Consider the following 19,916-nt stretch of genomic DNA (forward strand, 5'->3'; position numbering starts at 1 on the left):
CTGAGCAGTTGGGTCAGTCTGTCTGAGACTGTAGTTAGCAGAGAATGGGATAGACATTCTGTCTGAAACTGCGGTTGGCACGGAACGGGAGGGACAGTCTGTCTGAGACTGGTTGGCACAGAGCAGGAGGGGCAGTCTGACTAAGACTGTGGTTGGCACAGAATGGGATAGACAGTCTGTTTGAGACTGTGGTTGGCACAGAGTGGGAGGGGCAGTCTGTCTGAGACTGTTGTTGGCACAGAATGGGATGAACAGTCTGTCTGAGAATGTGGTTGGCACAGAGCGGGAGGGAAAGTCTGACTGAGAATGTTGTTGGCACAGAATGGGATAGACAGTCTGTCTGAGACTGTGGTTGGCACAGAATGGCACAGACAGTCTGTCTGAGACTGTGGTTTGCACAGACCAGAATGAACAGTTTGTCTGAGACTGTAGTTGGCACAGAGCAGGAGGGTCAGTCTGTCTGAGACTGTGGTTGGCACAGAGCAGGAGGGGCAGTCCATCTGAGACTGTGGTTGGCACAAAGCAAGAGGGTCATGTGTGTCTGAGATTGTAGTTGGCACGGAGCAGGATGGTCAGTCCGTCTGAGACTTTGGTTGGCATAGAGCAGGAAGGACATGCTGTACATGCCTGTGGTAGTCACAGAACAGGAGGGACATTCTGTCTGAAAATGTGGTTGGCAGAGAATGGTATAGACAGTCTGTCTGAGACTGTGGTTGGCACAGAGCGGGAGGGAATATTTGTCTGAGACTGTGGTTGGCACAGAGTGGGAGGGACAGTCTGTCTGAGACTGTGGTTGGCACAGAGCAGGAGGGACCGTCTGTCTGAGAGTGTGGTTGGCACAGAGCAGGAAGGACAATCTTTTGAATACTGTGGTTGGCTCCGAGCAGGAGGGACAGTCTGTGCGAGACTGTGGTTAGCACAGATTGAGATAGATAGTCTGTTTGAGATTGTGGTTGGCACAGGGCAGGAGGGGACCTATGTCTGAGACTGTGGTTGGCACAGAATGGGATGAACAGTCTATCTGACAATGTGGTTGGCACCAAGCGGGAGCAATAGTCTGACAACCTGTGGTTGGCACAGATTGGGATAGACAGTCTGTGTGAGACTGTGGTTGGCAAAGAGCAGGAGGGACAGTCTGTCTGAGACTGTGGTAGTCACAGAGCAGGAGGGATAGTCTGTCTGAGAGTGTGGTTGGCACAGAATGGGTTAGATAGTCTGTCTGAGACATGGGTTGGCTCATTGCGGGAGGAACAGTTCATCTGAGGTTGCAGTTGGCACAGAGTGGGAGGGACAGTCTGTCTGAGACTATGGTTAGCAGAGAGCAGGAAGGACATTCTGTTCAAGAATGTGGTTGGCACAGAGCAGGAGGGACAGTCTGTCTGAGACTGTGGTTGGCACAGAGAGGGAGGGACAATTTGTATGAGACTGTAGTTGCACAGAGCGGGAGGGAAAGTCTGTCTGAGACTGTGGTTGGCAGAGAACGTGAGGGTAAATTTTCCTGAGACTGTAGTTACCACGGAGCACAGGGACAGTCTGTCTGAGACTATGGTTGGCACAGAGCAGGAGGGACAGTGTGTCTGAGACTGTGGTTGGCAGAGTACGGGAGGGTCAATTTTCCTGAGACTGTAGTTGCCACGGAGCACAGGGACAGTCTGTCTGAGACTATGGTTGGCACAGAGCAGGAGGGACAGTCTGACTGAGACTGTGGTTGGCACAGAATTGGATAGACAGTCTGTTTGATACTGTGGTTGGCACAGAGCGAGAGGGGCAGTCTGTTTGAGACTGTGGTTGGCACAGAGCTGGAGGGACAGTCCGTTTGAGACTGTAGCTGGCACGGAGCGGGATGGACAGTCCGTCTGAGACTGTGGTTGGCACAGAGCAGGAAGCAAATGCTGTCCAAGACTGTGGTAGCCACAGAACAGGAGGGACATTCTGTCTCAGACTGTGGTTGGCACAGAGCAGGAGGGCCCGTCTGTCTGAGGCTGAGGTTGGCACAGAGCAGGAGGGGCAGTCTGACTAAGACTGTGGTTGGCACAGAATGGGATAGACAGTCTGTTTGAGACTGTGGTTGGCACAGAGTGTGAGGGGCAGTCTGTCTGAGACTGTTGTTGGCACAGAATGGGATGAACAGTCTGTCTGAGAATGTGGTAGGCACAGAGCGGGAGGGAAAGTCTGGCTGAAAATGTGGTTGGCACAGAATGGTATAGACAGTGTGTTTGAGACTGTGGTTGGCACAGAATGGCACAGTCAGTCTGTCTGAGACTGTGATTTGCACAGACCGGAATGAACAGTTTGTCTGAGACTGTAGTTGGCACAGAGCAGGAGTTACAGTCTGTCTGAGACTGTGGTTGGCACAGAGCAGGAGGGGCAGTCCATCTGAGACTGTGGTTGGCACAAAGTAAGAGGGTCATGTGTGTCTGAGATTGTAGTTGGCACGGAGCAGGATGGACAGTCCGTCTGAGACTTTGGTTGGCATAGAGCAGGAAGGACATGCTGTACAAGACTGTGGTAGTCACAGAACAGGAGGGACATTCTGTCTGAGAATGTGGTTGGCAGAGAATGGTATAGACAGTCTGTCTGAGACTGTGGTTGGCACAAAGCGGGAGGGAATATTTGTCTGAGACTGTGGTTGGCACAGAGGGGGAGGGACAGTCTGTCTGAGACTGTGGTTGGCAGAGAACGTGAGGGTAAATTTTCCTGAGACTGTAGTTGCCACGGAGCACAGGGACAGTCTGTCTGAGACTATGGTTGGCACAGAGCAGGAGGGACAGTCTGTCTGAGACTGTGGTTGGCAGAGTACGGGAGGGTCAATTTTCCTGAGACTGTAGTTGCCACGGAGCACAGGGACAGTCTGTCTGAGACTATCGTTGGCACAAAGCAGGAGGGACAGTCTGACTGAGACTGTGGTTGGCACAGAATTGGATAGACAGTCTGTTTGATACTGTGGTTGGCACAGAGCGAGAGGGGCAGTCTGTTTGAGACTGTGGTTGGCACAGAGCTGGAGGGACAGTCCGTTTGAGACTGTAGCTGGCACGGAGCGGGATGGACAGTCCGTCTGAGACTGTGGTTGGCACAGAGCAGGAAGCAAATGCTGTCCAAGACTGTGGTAGCCACAGAACAGGAGGGACATTCTGTCTCAGACTGTGGTTGGCACAGAGCAGGAGGGCCCGTCTGTCTGAGGCTGAGGTTGGCACAGAGCAGGAGGGGCAGTCTGACTAAGACTGTGGTTGGCACAGAATGGGATAGACAGTCTGTTTGAGACTGTGGTTGGCACAGAGTGTGAGGGGCAGTCTGTCTGAGACTGTTGTTGGCACAGAATGGGATGAACAGTCTGTCTGAGAATGTGGTAGGCACAGAGCGGGAGGGAAAGTCTGGCTGAAAATGTGGTTGGCACAGAATGGTATAGACAGTGTGTTTGAGACTGTGGTTGGCACAGAATGGCACAGTCAGTCTGTCTGAGACTGTGATTTGCACAGACCGGAATGAACAGTTTGTCTGAGACTGTAGTTGGCACAGAGCAGGAGTTACAGTCTGTCTGAGACTGTGGTTGGCACAGAGCAGGAGGGGCAGTCCATCTGAGACTGTGGTTGGCACAAAGTAAGAGGGTCATGTGTGTCTGAGATTGTAGTTGGCACGGAGCAGGATGGACAGTCCGTCTGAGACTTTGGTTGGCATAGAGCAGGAAGGACATGCTGTACAAGACTGTGGTAGTCACAGAACAGGAGGGACATTCTGTCTGAGAATGTGGTTGGCAGAGAATGGTATAGACAGTCTGTCTGAGACTGTGGTTGGCACAAAGCGGGAGGGAATATTTGTCTGAGACTGTGGTTGGCACAGAGTGGGAGGGACAGTCTGTCTGAGACTGTGGTTGGCAGAGAACGTGAGGGTAAATTTTCCTGAGACTGTAGTTGCCACGGAGCACAGGGACAGTCTGTCTGAGACTATGGTTGGCACAGAGCAGGAGGGACAGTCTGTCTGAGACTGTGGTTGGCAGAGTACGGGAGGGTCAATTTTCCTGAGACTGTAGTTGCCACGGAGCACAGGGACAGTCTGTCTGAGACTATCGTTGGCACAAAGCAGGAGGGACAGTCTGACTGAGACTGTGGTTGGCACAGAATTGGATAGACAGTCTGTTTGATACTGTGGTTGGCACAGAGCGAGAGGGGCAGTCTGTTTGAGACTGTGGTTGGCACAGAGCTGGAGGGACAGTCCGTTTGAGACTGTAGTTGGCACGGAGCGGGATGGACAGTCCGTCTGAGACTGTGGTTGGCACAGAGCAGGAAGGAAATGCTGTCCAAGACTGTGGTAGCCACAGAACAGGAGGGACATTCTGTCTCAGACTGTGGTTGGAACAGAGCAGGAGGGCCCGTCTGTCTGAGGCTGAGGTTGGCACAGAGCAGGAGGGTCAGTCTGTCTGAGACTGTAGTTAGCAGAGAATGGGATAGACATTCTGTCTGAAACTGTGGTTGGCACAGAACGGGAGGGACAGTCTGTCTGAGACTGGTTGGCACAGAGCAGGAGGGGCAGTCTGACTAAGACTGTGGTTGGCACAGAATGGGATAGACAGTCTGTTTGAGACTGTGGTTGGCACAGAGTGGGAGGGGCAGTCTGTCTGAGACTGTTGTTGGCACAGAATGGGATGAACAGTCTGTCTGAGAATGTGGTAGGCCCAGAGCGGGAGGGAAAGTCTGGCTGAGAATGTGGTTGGCAGAGAATGGTATAGACAGTCTGTCTGAGACTGTGGTTGGCACAGAGCGGGAGGGAATATTTGTCTGAGACTGTGGTTGGCACAGAGTGGGAGGGACAGTCTGTCTGAGACTGTGGTTGGCACAGAGCAGGAGGGACCGTCTGTCTGAGAGTGTGGTTGGCACAGAGCAGGAAGGACAATCTTTTGAATACTGTGGTTGGCTCCGAGCAGGAGGGACAGTCTGTGCGAGACTGTGGTTAGCACAGATTGAGATAGATAGTCTGTTTGAGATTGTGGTTGGCACAGGGCAGGAGGGGACCTATGTCTGAGACTGTGGTTGGCACAGAATGGGATGAACAGTCTATCTGACAATGTGGTTGGCACCAAGCGGGAGCAATAGTCTGACAACCTGTGGTTGGCACAGATTGGGATAGACAGTCTGTGTGAGACTGTGGTTGGCAAAGAGCAGGAGGGACAGTCTGTCTGAGACTGTGGTAGTCATAGAGCAGGAGGGATAGTCTGTCTGAGAGTGTGGTTGGCACAGAATGGGTTAGATAGTCTGTCTGAGACATGGGTTGGCTCATTGCGGGAGGAACAGTTCATCTGAGGTTGCAGTTGGCACAGAGTGGGAGGGACAGTCTGTCTGAGACTATGGTTAGCAGAGAGCAGGAAGGACATTCTGTTCAAGAATGTGGTTGGCACAGAGCAGGAGGGACAGTCTGTCTGAGACTGTGGTTGGCACAGAGAGGGAGGGACAATTTGTATGAGACTGTAGTTGCACAGAGCGGGAGGGAAAGTCTGTCTGAGACTGTGGTTGGCAGAGAACGTGAGGGTAAATTTTCCTGAGACTGTAGTTACCACGGAGCACAGGGACAGTCTGTCTGAGACTATGGTTGGCACAGAGCAGGAGGGACAGTGTGTCTGAGACTGTGGTTGGCAGAGTACGGGAGGGTCAATTTTCCTGAGACTGTAGTTGCCACGGAGCACAGGGACAGTCTGTCTGAGACTATGGTTGGCACAGAGCAGGAGGGACAGTCTGACTGAGACTGTGGTTGGCACAGAATTGGATAGACAGTCTGTTTGATACTGTGGTTGGCACAGAGCGAGAGGGGCAGTCTGTTTGAGACTGTGGTTGGCACAGAGCTGGAGGGACAGTCCGTTTGAGACTGTAGCTGGCACGGAGCGGGATGGACAGTCCGTCTGAGACTGTGGTTGGCACAGAGCAGGAAGCAAATGCTGTCCAAGACTGTGGTAGCCACAGAACAGGAGGGACATTCTGTCTCAGACTGTGGTTGGCACAGAGCAGGAGGGCCCGTCTGTCTGAGGCTGAGGTTGGCACAGAGCAGGAGGGGCAGTCTGACTAAGACTGTGGTTGGCACAGAATGGGATAGACAGTCTGTTTGAGACTGTGGTTGGCACAGAGTGGGAGGGGCAGTCTGTCTGAGACTGTTGTTGGCACAGAATGGGATGAACAGTCTGTCTGAGAATGTGGTAGGCACAGAGCGGGAGGGAAAGTCTGGCTGAAAATGTGGTTGGCACAGAATGGTATAGACAGTGTGTTTGAGACTGTGGTTGGCACAGAATGGCACAGTCAGTCTGTCTGAGACTGTGATTTGCACAGACCGGAATGAACAGTTTGTCTGAGACTGTAGTTGGCACAGAGCAGGAGTTACAGTCTGTCTGAGACTGTGGTTGGCACAGAGCAGGAGGGGCAGTCCATCTGAGACTGTGGTTGGCACAAAGTAAGAGGGTCATGTGTGTCTGAGATTGTAGTTGGCACGGAGCAGGATGGACAGTCCGTCTGAGACTTTGGTTGGCATAGAGCAGGAAGAACATGCTGTACAAGACTGTGGTAGTCACAGAACAGGAGGGACATTCTGTCTGAGAATGTGGTTGGCAGAGAATGGTATAGACAGTCTGTCTGAGACTGTGGTTGGCACAAAGCGGGAGGGAATATTTGTCTGAGACTGTGGTTGGCACAGAGTGGGAGGGACAGTCTGTCTGAGACTGTGGTTGGCAGAGAACGTGAGGGTAAATTTTCCTGAGACTGTAGTTGCCACGGAGCACAGGGACAGTCTGTCTGAGACTATGGTTGGCACAGAGCAGGAGGGACAGTCTGTCTGAGACTGTGGTTGGCAGAGTACGGGAGGGTCAATTTTCCTGAGACTGTAGTTGCCACGGAGCACAGGGACAGTCTGTCTGAGACTATCGTTGGCACAAAGCAGGAGGGACAGTCTGACTGAGACTGTGGTTGGCACAGAATTGGATAGACAGTCTGTTTGATACTGTGGTTGGCACAGAGCGAGAGGGGCAGTCTGTTTGAGACTGTGGTTGGCACAGAGCTGGAGGGACAGTCCGTTTGAGACTGTAGTTGGCACGGAGCGGGATGGACAGTCCGTCTGAGACTGTGGTTGGCACAGAGCAGGAAGGAAATGCTGTCCAAGACTGTGGTAGCCACAGAACAGGAGGGACATTCTGTCTCAGACTGTGGTTGGAACAGAGCAGGAGGGCCCGTCTGTCTGAGGCTGAGGTTGGCACAGAGCAGGAGGGTCAGTCTGTCTGAGACTGTAGTTAGCAGAGAATGGGATAGACATTCTGTCTGAAACTGTGGTTGGCACAGAACGGGAGGGACAGTCTGTCTGAGACTGGTTGGCACAGAATGGGATAGACAGTCTGTTTGAGACTGTGGTTGGCACAGAGTGTGAGGGGCAGTCTGTCTGAGACTGTTGTTGGCACAGAATGGGATGAACAGTCTGTCTGAGAATGTGGTAGGCCCAGAGCGGGAGGGAAAGTCTGGCTGAGAATGTGGTTGGCAGAGAATGGTATAGACAGTCTGTCTGAGACTGTGGTTGGCACAGAGCGGGAGGGAATATTTGTCTGAGACTGTGGTTGGCACAGAGTGGGAGGGACAGTCTGTCTGAGACTGTGGTTGGCACAGAGCAGGAGGGACCGTCTGTCTGAGAGTGTGGTTGGCACAGAGCAGGAAGGACAATCTTTTGAATACTGTGGTTGGCTCCGAGCAGGAGGGACAGTCTGTGCGAGACTGTGGTTAGCACAGATTGAGATAGATAGTCTGTTTGAGATTGTGGTTGGCACAGGGCAGGAGGGGACCTATGTCTGAGACTGTGGTTGGCACAGAATGGGATGAACAGTCTATCTGACAATGTGGTTGGCACCAAGCGGGAGCAATAGTCTGACAACCTGTGGTTGGCACAGATTGGGATGGACAGTCTGTGTGAGACTGTGGTTGGCAAAGAGCAGGAGGGACAGTCTGTCTGAGACTGTGGTAGTCACAGAGCAGGAGGGATAGTCTGTCTGAGAGTGTGGTTGGCACAGAATGGGTTAGATAGTCTGTCTGAGACATGGGTTGGCTCATTGCGGGAGGAACAGTTCATCTGAGGTTGCAGTTGGCACAGAGTGGGAGGGACAGTCTGTCTGAGACTATGGTTAGCAGAGAGCAGGAAGGACATTCTGTTCAAGAATGTGGTTGGCACAGAGCAGGAGGGACAGTCTGTCTGAGACTGTGGTTGGCACAGAGAGGGAGGGACAATTTGTATGAGACTGTAGTTGCACAGAGCGGGAGGGAAAGTCTGTCTGAGACTGTGGTTGGCAGAGAACGTGAGGGTAAATTTTCCTGAGACTGTAGTTACCACGGAGCACAGGGACAGTCTGTCTGAGACTATGGTTGGCACAGAGCATGAGGGACAGTCTGTCTGAGACTGTGGTTGGCAGAGTACGGGAGGGTCAATTTTCCTGAGACTGTAGTTGCCACGGAGCACAGGGACAGTCTGTCTGAGACTGTGGTTGGCACAGAGCAGGAGGGACAGTCTGACTGAGACTGTGGTTGGCACAGAATTGGATAGACAGTCTGTTTGATACTGTGGTTGGCACAGAGCGAGAGGGGCAGTCTGTTTGAGACTGTGGTTGGCACAGAGCTGGAGGGACAGTCCGTTTGAGACTGTAGCTGGCACGGAGCGGGATGGACAGTCCGTCTGAGACTGTGGTTGGCACAGAGCAGGAAGGAAATGCTGTCCAAGACTGTGGTAGCCACAGAACAGGAGGGACATTCTGTCTCAGACTGTGGTTGGCACAGAGCAGGAGGGCCCGTCTGTCTGAGGCTGAGGTTGGCACAGAGCAGGAGGGTCAGTCTTTCTGAGACTGTAGTTAGCAGAGAATGGGATAGACATTCTGTCTGAAACTGTGGTTGGCACAGAACGGGAGGGACAGTCTGTCTGAGACTGGTTGGCACAGAGCAGGAGGGGCAGTCTGACTAAGACTGTGGTTGGCACAGAATGGGATAGACAGTCTGTTTGAGACTGTGGTTGGCACAGAGTGGGAGGGGCAGTCTGTCTGAGACTGTTGTTGGCACAGAATGGGATGAACAGTCTGTCTGAGAATGTGGTAGGCACAGAGCGGGAGGGAAAGTCTGTCTGAGAATGTGGTTGGCACAGAATGGTATAGACAGTCTGTCTGAGACTGTGGTTGGCACAGAATGGCACAGTCATTCTGTCTGAGACTGTGATTTGCACAGACCGGAATGAACAGTTTGTCTGAGACTGTAGTTGGCACAGAGCAGGAGGGACAGTCTGTCTGAGACTGTGGTTGGCACAGAGCAGGAGGGGCAATCCATCTGAGACTGTGGTTGGCACAAAGCAAGAGGGTCATGTGTGTCTGAGATTGTAGTTGGCACGGAGCAGGATGGACAGTCCGTCTGAGACTTTGGTTGGCATAGAGCAGGAAGAACATGCTGTACAAGACTGTGATAGTCACAGAACAGGAGGGACATTCTGTCTGAGAATGTGGTTGGCAGAGAATGGTATAGACAGTCTGTCTGAGACTGTGGTTGGCACAAAGCGGGAGGGAATATTTGTCTGAGACTGTGGTTGGCACAGAGTGGGAGGGACAGTCTGTCTGAGACTGTGGTTGGCAGAGAACGTGAGGGTAAATTTTCCTGAGACTGTAGTTGCCACGGAGCACAGGGACAGTCTGTCTGAGACTATGGTTGGCACAGAGCAGGAGGGACAGTCTGTCTGAGACTGTGGTTGGCAGAGTACGGGAGGGTCAATTTTCCTGAGACTGTAGTTGCCACGGAGCACAGGGACAGTCTGTCTGAGACTATGGTTGGCACAGAGCAGGAGGGACAGTCTGACTGAGACTGTGGTTGGCACAGAATTGGATAGACAGTCTGTTTGATACTGTGGTTGGCACAGAGCGAGAGGGGCAGTCTGTTTGAGACTGTGGTTGGCACAGAGCTGGAGGGACAGTCCGTTTGAGACTGTAGTTGGCATGGAGCGGGATGGACAGTCCGTCTGAGACTGTGGTTGGCACAGAGCAGGAAGGAAATGCTGTCCAAGACTGTGGTAGCCACAGAACAGGAGGGACATTCTGTCTCAGACTGTGGTTGGAACAGAGCAGGAGGGCCCGTCTGTCTGAGGCTGAGGTTGGCACAGAGCAGGAGGGTCAGTCTGTCTGAGACTGTAGTTAGCAGAGAATGGGATAGACATTCTGTCTGAAACTGTGGTTGGCACAGAACGGGAGGGACAGTCTGTCTGAGACTGTGGTTGGCACAGAGCGGGAGGGAAAGTCTGGCTGAGAATGTGGTTGGCACTGAATGGTATAGACAGTCTGTCTGAGACTGTGGTTGGCACAGAATGGCACAGTCAGTCTGTCTGAGACTGTGATTTGCACAGACCGGAATGAACAGTTTTTCTGAGACTGTAGTTGGCACAGAGCAGGAGGGACAGTCGTCTGAGACTGTGGTTGGCACAGAGCAGGAGGGGCAGTCCATCTGAGACTGTGGTTGGCACAAAGTAAGAGGGTCATGTGTGTCTGAGATTGTAGTTGGCACGGAGCAGGATGGACAGTCCGTCTGAGACTTTGGTTGGCATAGAGCAGGAAGGACATGCTGTACAAGACTGTGGTAGTCACAGAACAGGAGGGACATTCTGTCTGAGAATGTGGTTGGCAGAGAATGGTATAGACAGTCTGTCTGAGACTGTGGTTGGCACAGAGCGGGAGGGAATATTTGTCTGAGACTGTGGTTGGCACAGAGTGGGAGGGACAGTCTGTCTGAGACTGTGGTTGGCAGAGAACGTGAGGGTAAATTTTCCTGAGACTGTAGTTGCCACGGAGCACAGGGACAGTCTGTCTGAGACTATGGTTGGCACAGAGCAGGAGGGACAGTCTGTCTGAGACTGTGGTTGGCAGAGTACGGGAGGGTCAATTTTCCTGAGACTGTAGTTGCCACGGAGCACAGGGACAGTCTGTCTGAGACTATGGTTGGCACAGAGCAGGAGGGACAGTCTGACTGAGACTGTGGTTGGCACAGAATTGGATAGACAGTCTGTTTGATACTGTGGTTGGCACAGAGCGAGAGGGGCAGTCTGTTTGAGACTGTGGTTGGCACAGAGCTGGAGGGACAGTCCGTTTGAGACTGTAGTTGGCACGGAGCGGGATGGACAGTCCGTCTGAGACTGTGGTTGGCACAGAGCAGGAAGCAAATGCTGTCCAAGACTGTGGTAGCCACAGAACAGGAGGGACATTCTGTCTCAGACTGTGGTTGGAACAGAGCAGGAGGGCCCGTCTGTCTGAGGCTGAGGTTGGCACAGAGCAGGAGGGTCAGTCTGTCTGAGACTGTAGTTAGCAGAGAATGGGATAGACATTCTGTCTGAAACTGTGGTTGGCACAGAACGGGAGGGACAGTCTGTCTGAGACTGGTTGGCACAGAGCAGGAGGGGCAGTCTGACTAAGACTGTGGTTGGCACAGAATGGGATAGACAGTCTGTTTGAGACTGTGGTTGGCACAGAGTGGGAGGGGCAGTCTGTCTGAGACTGTTGTTGGCACAGAATGGGATGAACAGTCTGTCTGAGAATGTGGTAGGCACAGAGCGGGAGGGAAAGTCTGGCTGAGAATGTGGTTGGCAGAGAATGGGATAGACAGTCTGTCTGAGACTGTGGTTGGCACAGAATGGCACAGTCAGTCTGTCTGAGACTGTGATTTGCACAGACCGGAATGAACAGTTTGTCTGAGACTGTAGTTGGCACAGAGCAGGAGGGACAGTCTGTCTGAGACTGTGGTTGGCACAGAGCAGGAGGGGCAGTCCATCTGAGACTGTGGTTGGCACAAAGTAAGAGGGTCATGTGTGTCTGAGATTGTAGTTGGCACGGAGCAGGATGGACAGTCCGTCTGAGACTTTGGTTGGCATAGAGCAGGAAGGACATGCTGTACAAGACTGTGATAGTCACAGAACAGGAGGGACATTCTGTCTGAGAATGTGGTTGGCAGAGAATGGTATAGACAGTCTGTCTGAGACTGTGGTTGGCACAAAGCGGGAGGGAATATTTGTCTGAGACTGTGGTTGGCACAGAGTGGGAGGGACAGTCTGTCTGAGACTGTGGTTGGCAGAGAACGTGAGGGTAAATTTTCCTGAGACTGTAGTTGCCACGGAGCACAGGGACAGTCTGTCTGAGACTATGGTTGGCACAGAGCAGGAGGGACAGTCTGTCTGAGACTGTGGTTGGCAGAGTACGGGAGGGTCAATTTTCCTGAGACTGTAGTTGCCACGGAGCACAGGGACAGTCTGTCTGAGACTATGGTTGGCACAGAGCAGGAGGGACAGTCTGACTGAGACTGTGGTTGGCACAGAATTGGATAGACAGTCTGTTTGATACTGTGGTTGGCACAGAGCGAGAGGGGCAGTCTGTTTGAGACTGTGGTTGGCACAGAGCTGGAGGGACAGTCCGTTTGAGACTGTAGTTGGCACGGAGCGGGATGGACAGTCCGTCTGAGACTGTGGTTGGCACAGAGCAGGAAGGAAATGCTGTCCAAGACTGTGGTAGCCACAGAACAGGAGGGACATTCTGTCTCAGACTGTGGTTGGAACAGAGCAGGAGGGCCCGTCTGTCTGAGGCTGAGGTTGGCACAGAGCAGGAGGGTCAGTCTGTCTGAGACTGTAGTTAGCAGAGAATGGGATAGACATTCTGTCTGAAACTGTGGTTGGCACAGAACGGGAGGGACAGTCTGTCTGAGACTGGTTGGCACAGAGCAGGAGGGGCAGTCTGACTAAGACTGTGGTTGGCACAGAATGGGATAGACAGTCTGTTTGAGACTGTGGTTGGCACAGAGTGGGAGGGGCAGTCTGTCTGAGACTGTTGTTGGCACAGAATGGGATGAACAGTCTGTCTGAGAATGTGGTAGGCACAGAGCGGGAGGGAAAGTCTGGCTGAGAATGTGGTTGGCACAGAATGGTATAGACAGTCTGTCTGAGACTGTGGTTGGCACAGAATGGCACAGTCAGTCTGTCTGAGACTGTGATTTGCACAGACCGGACTGAACAGTTTGTCTGAGACTGTAGTTGGCACAGAGCAGGAGGGACAGTCTGTCTGAGACTGTGGTTGGCACAGAGCAGGAGGGGCAGTCCATCTGAGACTGTGGTTGGCACAAAGTAAGAGGGTCATGTGTGTCTGAGATTGTAGTTGGCACGGAGCAGGATGGACAGTCCGTCTGAGACTTTGGTTGGCATAGAGCAGGAAGGACATGCTGTACAAGACTGTGGTAGTCACAGAACAGGAGGGACATTCTGTCTGAGAATGTGGTTGGCAGAGAATGGTATAGACAGTCTGTCTGAGACTGTGGTTGGCACAGAGCGGGAGGGAATATTTGTCTGAGACTGTGGTTGGCACAGAGTGGGAGGGACAGTCTGTCTGAGACTGTGGTTGGCAGAGAACGTGAGGGTAAATTTTCCTGAGACTGTAGTTGCCACGGAGCACAGGGACAGTCTGTCTGAGACTATGGTTGGCACAGAGCAGGAGGGACAGTCTGTCTGAGACTGTGGTTGGCAGAGTACGGGAGGGTCAATTTTCCTGAGACTGTAGTTGCCACGGAGCACAGGGACAGTCTGTCTGAGACTATGGTTGGCACAGAGCAGGAGGGACAGTCTGACTGAGACTGTGGTTGGCACAGAATTGGATAGACAGTCTGTTTGATACTGTGGTTGGCACAGAGCGAGAGGGGCAGTCTGTTTGAGACTGTGGTTGGCACAGAGCTGGAGGGACAGTCCGTTTGAGACTGTAGTTGGCACGGAGCGGGATGGACAGTCCGTCTGAGACTGTGGTTGGCACAGAGCAGGAAGGAAATGCTGTCCAAGACTGTGGTAGCCACAGAACAGGAGGGACATTCTGTCTCAGACTGTGGTTGGAACAGAGCAGGAGGGCCCGTCTGTCTGAGGCTGAGGTTGGCACAGAGCAGGAGGGTCAGTCTGTCTGAGACTGTAGTTAGCAGAGAATGGGATAGACATTCTGTCTGAAACTGTGGTTGGCACAGAACGGGAGGGACAGTCTGTCTGAGACTGGTTGGCACAGAGCAGGAGGGGCAGTCTGACTAAGACTGTGGTTGGCACAGAATGGGATAGACAGTCTGTTTGAGACTGTGGTTGGCACAGAGTGGGAGGGGCAGTCTGTCTGAGACTGTTGTTGGCACAGAATGGGATGAACAGTCTGTCTGAGAATGTGGTAGGCACAGAGCGGGAGGGAAAGTCTGGCTGAGAATGTGGTTGGCACAGAATGGTATAGACAGTCTGTCTGAGACTGTGGTTGGCACAGAATGGCACAGTCAGTCTGTCTGAGACTGTGATTTGCACAGACCGGAATGAACAGTTTGTCTGAGACTGTAGTTGGCACAGAGCAGGAGGGACAGTCTGTCTGAGACTGTGGTTGGCACAGAGCAGGAGGGGCAGTCCATCTGAGACTGTGGTTGGCACAAAGTAAGAGGGTCATGTGTGTCTGAGATTGTAGTTGGCACGGAGCAGGATGGACAGTCCGTCTGAGACTTTGGTTGGCATAGAGCAGGAAGGACATGCTGTACAAGACTGTGGTAGTCACAGAACAGGAGGGACATTCTGTCTGAGAATGTGGTTGGCAGAGAATGGTATAGACAGTCTGTCTGAGACTGTGGTTGGCACAGAGCGGGAGGGAATATTTGTCTGAGACTGTGGTTGGCACAGAGTGGGAGGGACAGTCTGTCTGAGACTGTGGTTGGCACAGAGCAGGAGGGATAGTCTGTCTGAGAGTGTGGTTGGCATAGAATGTGGTAGATAGTCTGTCTGAGACATGGGTTGGCACAGTGCAGGAGGAACAGTTCATCTGAGACTGCAGTTGGCACAGAGTGGGAGGGACAGTCTGTCTGAGATTAAGGTTAGCAGAGAGCAGGAAGGACATTCTTTTCAAGAATGTGGTTGGCACAGAGCAGGAGGGACAGTCTGTCTGAGACTATGGTTGGCACAGAGCAGGAGGGACAATTTGTATGAGACTGTAGTTGCATCGAGCGGGAGGGACAGTCTGTCTGAGACTGTGGTTGGCAGAGAACGGGAGGGTCAATTTTCCTGAGACTGTAGTTGGCACGGAGCACAGGGACAGTCTGACTGAGACTGTGGTTGGCACAGAATGGGATAGACAGTCTGTTTGATACTGTGGTTGGCACAGAGCGTGAGGGGCAGTCTGTTTGAGACTGTGGTTGGCAGAGAGCTGGAGGGACAGTCCATTTGAGACTGTGTTTGGCACAGAATGGGATGAACAGTCTGTCTTAGAATGTGCTTGGCACAGAGCGGGAGGGATAGTCTGACTGAGACTGTGGTTTGCATAGAATTGTTTCGACAATCTGTCTGAGAATGTAGTTGGCACAGTGTGGGAGGGACAGTCTGTCTGAGACTGTGGATGGCATGGAGCGGGAGGGACACTCTGTCTGAAACTGTGGTTGGCACTGAGCAGGAAGGACCATCTGTCTGAGAATATGGTTGGCACAAAGCAGGAAGGACATTCTTTCCAAGCCTGTGGTTGGCTCAGAGCAGGACGGACAGTCTGTGTGAGACTGTGGTTGGCACAGAGCTGGAGGGACAGTCTGTCTGAGACTGTGGATGGCACAGAGCAGTTAGGACATTCTGTCCAAGACTGTGGTGGCACAGAGGAGGAGGGACGGTCTGTCTGAGACTGTGGTTGGCAGAGTCTGGGATAGATATTCTGACTGAGACTATGACTGGCATAGATCGTGAGGGCCAGTTTTATGAGACTTTAGTTGGCATAGACTGGTAGGGACAGTCTGTCTGAGACTGTGGTTGGCATAGAGCGGGAGGGACAGTCTGACTGAGACTGTGGTTGCACAGAATGGGATGAACAGTCTGTCTGAGAATATGGTTGGCAAAGAGCGGGAGGGAATGTATTACTGAGAATGTGGTTGGCACAGAATGGGATAGACAGTCTGTCTGAGACTGTGGTTTTCACTGAATGGCACAGACAGTCTGTCTGAGACTGTGGATGGCACAGAGCAGTTAGGACATTCTGTCCAAGACTGTGGTTGGCACAGAGGAGGAGGGACGGTCTGTCTGAGACTGTGGTTGGCAGAGTCTGGGATAGATATTCTGACTGAGAATATGGCTGGCACAGATCGTGAGGGACAGTTGTATGAGACTTTAGTAGGCATAGACTGGTAGGGACAGTCTGTCTGAGACTGTGGTTGGCATAGAGCAGGAGGGACAGTCTGACTGAGACTGTGGTTGCACAGAATGGGATAGACAGCCTGATTGAGACTGCGGTTGGGACAAAGGGGAGGGACAGTCTGTCTGAGACTGTTATTGGCGCAGGATTGGATAATCAATCTGTCTGAGACTGTGGTTGGCACAGAATGGGATAGACAGCCTGATTGAGAGTGCGGTTGGCACAAAGCGGGAGGGACAGTCTGTCTGAGACTGTTATTGGTGCAGAATGGGATAATCAGTCTGTCTGAGACTGTGGTTGGCACAGAATGGCATAGACAGTCTGTCTGAGACTGTGGTTGGCACAGACAAGTACGAACAGTTTGTCTGAGACAGTAGTTGGCATAGAGCGGGAGGGACAGTCTGTCTGAGACTTTGGTTGCACAGAGCAGGAGGGACAGTCATCTGAGACTGTGGTAGGCACACAGCCAGAGGGGCAGTCTGTCTGAGACTGTGGTTGGCATAGAACAGGAGGACATGCTGTCCAAGACTGTGGTAGCCACAGAACAGGAGGGCCATTCTGTCTGTGAATGTGGTTGGCACAGAATGGGAGGGGCAGTCTGTCTGATACTGTTGTTGGCACCGAATGGGATGAACAGTCTGTCTGAGAATGTGGTTGGCACAGAGCGGGAGGGAATGTATGACTGAGAATGTGTTTGGCACAGAATGGGATAGACAGTCTGTCTGAGACTGTGGTTGGCACAGAATGGCACAGACAGTCTGTCTGAGACTGTGGTTGGCACAGAGCAGGAGGGACCATCTGTCTGAGAATGTGGTTGGCACAGAGCAGGAAGGACAACCTTTTGAAGACTGTGGTTGGCTCAGAGCAGGAGGGACAGTCTGGGCGAGACTGTGGTTGGCACAGATTGAGATAGACAGTCTGTTTGAGAATGTGGTTGGCACAGGGCAGCGGGGGGACCTATGTCTGAGACTGTGGTTGGCACAGAATGGGATGAAAAGTCTCTCTGACAATGTGGTTGGCACCGAGCGGGAGCAATAGTCTGACAGGCTGTGGTTGGCACAGAATGGGATAGACAGTCTGTGTGAGACTGTGGTTGGCAAAGAGTGGGAGGGACAGTCTGTCTGATACTGTGTTGGCACTGAGCAGGAGGGATAGTCTGTCTGAGAGTGTGGTTGGCACAGAATGGGTTAGATAGTCTGTCTGAGACATGGGTTGGCTCATTGCGGGAGGAACAGTTCATATGAGGCTGCAGTTGGCACAGAGTGGGAGGGACAGTCTGTCTGAGACTATGGTTAGCAGAGAGCAGGAAGGACATTCTGTTCAAGAATGTGGTTGGCACAGAGCAGGAGGGACAGTCTGTCTGAGACTGTGGTTGGCACAGAGAGGGAGGGACAATTTGTATGAGACTGTAGTAGCACAGAGCGGGAGGGACAGTCTGTCTGAGACTGTGGTTGGCAGAGTACGGGAGGGTCAATTTTCCTGAGACTGTAGTTGCCACGGAGCACAGGGACAGTCTGTCTGAGAATATGGTTGGCACAGAGCAGGAGGGACAGTCTGACTGAAACTGTTGTTGGCACAGAATTGGATAGACAGTCTGTTTGATACTGTGGTTGGCACAGAGCGAGAGGGGCAGTCTGTTTGAGACTGTGGTTGGCACAGAGCTGGAGGGACAGTCCGTTTGAGACTGTAGTTGGCACGGAGCGGGAAGGAAATGCTGTCCAAGACTGTGGTAGCCACAGAACAGGAGGGACATTCTGTCTCAGACTGTGGTTGGCAGAGAGCAGGAGGGCCCGTCTGTCTGAGGCTGATGTTGGCACAGAGCAGGAGGGTCAGTCTGTCTGAGACTGTAGTTAGCAGTGAATGGGATAGACATTCTGTCTGAAACTGCGGTTGGCACGGAACGGGAGGGACAGTCTGTCTGAGACTGGTTGGCACAGAGCAGGAGGGGCAGTCTGACTAAGACTGTGGTTGGCACAGAATGGGATAGACAGTCTGTTTGAGACTGTGGTTGGCACAGAGTGGGAGGGGCAGTCTGTCTGAGACTGTTGTTGGCACAGAATGGGATGAACAGTCTGTCTGAGAATGTGGTTGGCACAGAGCGGGAGGGAAAGTCTGACTGAGAATGTTGTTGGCACAGAATGGGATAGACAGTCTGTCTGAGACTGTGGTTGGCACAGAATGGCACAGACAGTCTGTCTGAGACTGTGGTTTGCACAGACCAGAATGAACAGTTTGTCTGAGACTGTAGTTGGCACAGAGCAGGAGGGACAGTCTGTCTGAGACTGTGGTTGGCACAGAGCAGGAGGGGCAGTCCATCTGAGACTGTGGTTGGCACAAAGCAAGAGGGTCATGTGTGTCTGAGATTGTAGTTGGCACGGAGCAGGATGGTCAGTCCGTCTGAGACTTTGGTTGGCATAGAGCAGGAAGGACATGCTGTACAAGCCTGTGGTAGTCACAGAACAGGAGGGACATTCTGTCTGAAAATGTGGTTGGCAGAGAATGGTATAGACAGTCTGTCTGAGACTGTGGTTGGCACAGAGCGGGAGGGAATATTTGTCTGAGACTGTGGTTGGCACAGAGTGGGAGGGACAGTCTGTCTGAAACTGTGGTTGGCACAGAGCAGGAGGGACCGTCTGTCTGAGAGTGTGGTTGGCACAGAGCAGGAAGGACAATCTTTTGAATACTGTGGTTGGCTCAGAGCAGGAGGGACAGTCTGTGCGAGACTGTGGTTAGCACAGATTGAGATAGATAGTCTGTTTGAGATTGTGGTTGGCACAGGGCAGGAGGGGACCTATGTCTGAGACTGTGGTTGGCACAGAATGGGATGAACAGTCTATCTGACAATGTGGTTGGCACCAAGCGGGAGCAATAGTCTGACAGGCTGTGGTTGGCACAGAATGGGATAGACAGTCTGTGTGAGACTGTGGTTGGCAAAGAGCAGGAGGGACAGTCTGTCTGAGACTGTGGTAGTCACAGAGCAGGAGGGATAGTCTGTCTGAGAGTGTGGTTGGCACAGAATGGCTTAGATAGTCTGTCTGAGACATGGGTTGGCTCATTGCGTGAGGAACAGTTCATCTGAGGTTGCAGTTGGCACAGAGTGGGAGGGACAGTCTGTCTGAGACTATGGTTAGCAGAGAGCAGGAAGGACATTCTGTTCAAGAATGTGGTTGGCACAGAGCAGGAGGGACAGTCTGTCTGAGACTGTGGTTGGCACAGAGAGGGAGGGACAATTTGTATGTGACTGTAGTTGCACAGAGCGGGAGGGAAAGTCTGTCTGAGACTGTGGTTGGCAGAGAACGTGAGGGTAAATTTTCCTGAGACTGTAGTTGCCACGGAGCACAGGGACAGTCTGTCTGAGACTATGGTTGGCACAGAGCAGGAGGGACAGTCTGTCTGAGACTGTGGTTGGCAGAGTACGGGAGGGTCAATTTTCCTGAGACTGTAGTTGCCACGGAGCACAGGGACAGTCTGTCTGAGACTATGGTTGGCACAGAGCAGGAGGGACAGTCTGACTGAGACTGTGGTTGGCACAGAATTGGATAGACAGTCTGTTTGATACTGTGGTTGGCACAGAGCGAGAGGGGCAGTCTGTTTGAGACTGTGGTTGGCACAGAGCTGGAGGGACAGTCCGTTTGAGACTGTAGCTGGCATGGAGCGGGATGGACAGTCCGTCTGAGACTGTGGTTGGCACAGAGCAGGAAGGAAATGCTGTCCAAGACTGTGGTAGCCACAGAACAGGAGG

This window comes from Carcharodon carcharias, chromosome 10, assembly GCF_017639515.1.
Source record: "Carcharodon carcharias isolate sCarCar2 chromosome 10, sCarCar2.pri, whole genome shotgun sequence".
Taxonomy (NCBI): domain Eukaryota; kingdom Metazoa; phylum Chordata; class Chondrichthyes; order Lamniformes; family Lamnidae; genus Carcharodon; species Carcharodon carcharias.